At 42.5% G+C, this 1586-nt stretch overlaps 1 protein-coding gene across 2 annotated transcripts in view; it reads left to right on the top strand.

Annotated features, from left to right (window-relative positions):
* The window catches only part of SARC_07009, a gene marked incomplete at its 5' end in the record, with an annotated part of 20385 nt that overhangs the window by 645 nt on the left and 18154 nt on the right, over positions 1-1586 (top strand). The window lies entirely within an intron of this gene.

The raw sequence follows: 1586 nt of genomic DNA, 5'->3' as shown, positions 1-1586 counted from the left end.
TATATATATTGATTTGTGATTCGTTATTCGTTATTCGTGATTCATGGTTTCAGATTGATTATTTTGAGTATGCGCTGTTTGAGTAAACACGCCTTTGACATCGTTGCGTACCTCTGAGGTATATGTCGCCCATTCCATGTGTTTGAAATATTTATATAATGATGAGTATGCGTTCCTTTTTGATTTTATTTAAACGAGCCCAATTGCCGACGTATGAATATCGTAAGTCTTCATGTAATACCAGCTTACCTTTAGCTTGCTTTCTGGGTGCCATAACCCGTCCTTGTATGAGCTTGTATTCATGGTAGCTCAGGCTTGACTTTGTGCTGAGCGCCTGAGGCTTTGGGTGTGGTTGTGTACACATTACTCTATACTCGCATCCATTGTGCTCATACTGATACTTTAACCACCGCGCTGCATGTCTACTATCAATATACCTACCATCGCTACCTGCTGCTTAGACCTTCGCAGTTGCCCTCGGCATCTCCGCGGTTGTTGGTGTGCTACTGCTGTGCTTATTCTTCATCCTGAGGAAGAAGTTCAAGCGCTTCTATACAGCCCGTATACGATTCCTTCCGTATGTTAGCGTTCAGTTGTACCGAAATGTGTTGAAGTGCTAGATGTTTACAATATTTCTCGGATGTGATATTGTTCTTTATCTCTATTGAAGTGCTAGATGTTTACAATATTGCTCGTATGTGACTGTCAGTGTTGATGTGTGTGTTGTTGGCATAAGGTTTGGTTCTTGAAGGTACGTATTGGGATAGCTTTGGGTTTGTCGCATACTTTTGTATGTACTGTAGCTAAATTCAAAACACTTTTGCGGCCGTAGATGTTGCGCAGAGCACATTGATTACACACATACTTGGTGCCCTATGATATTATGCATCAAACACACCATCAGGCCACAAGGCACCCAACAAACAGGTAGTGCTAGTCCCCACACACAACTTTCACCCCAATGCATAGGTAATCCGTACAGTTTACTAGGTTAGAGCAGATTATATTGCAGTCTGTGAGTACACATTGTACCAACGCTCGTATACGTGAAAGAAATATCACTCTTGATATATGTATATCACTCACAGGAGTGCCATGTACATGCAAGGACTGTGATAGTCTGATGGTTATGCATGTTTTTATGGTGAGTTCTTATGGTGACATGTTTACATATTCTTGTCGGCAGCATATCACTTGTGCATAGTATGCAACCCGAATCGATAACTTCGCGTATATATCACCATTCACCAACCTGCCCACTCCCACATACGTTGTCAGCCCACTTCCAAAAACGGTTTTAACGCGCTTCCAAAGATTAAACCCTTCGACTGTTTCGGCGTTGTATATGAATATCACGGATACATGCCATAGGCCTCTATCAGACTCACGTTTCTTCTTCTTATTTTTCCCGCTTATATCGCTTCGCGGGTGAGTGCCACATGTGCACCTTCCTTCAACAACTCAAGTCATATTCTTGCGTATGCGCATTCCACTGTCGCACAACCAACCCCGTAGTTCTCGGGGACAGGGCCCTTTGCAAACCCAATGAGAAGAAAGTTACCTTATCTTCTCATGTATTAACTTTC

Source organism: Sphaeroforma arctica (genome assembly GCF_001186125.1).
Source record: "Sphaeroforma arctica JP610 unplaced genomic scaffold supercont1.530, whole genome shotgun sequence".
Taxonomy (NCBI): Eukaryota; class Ichthyosporea; order Ichthyophonida; genus Sphaeroforma; species Sphaeroforma arctica.
The sequence above is the reverse complement of the archived record's forward strand: the minus strand, read 5'-3'. Positions and strand labels throughout refer to the sequence as shown.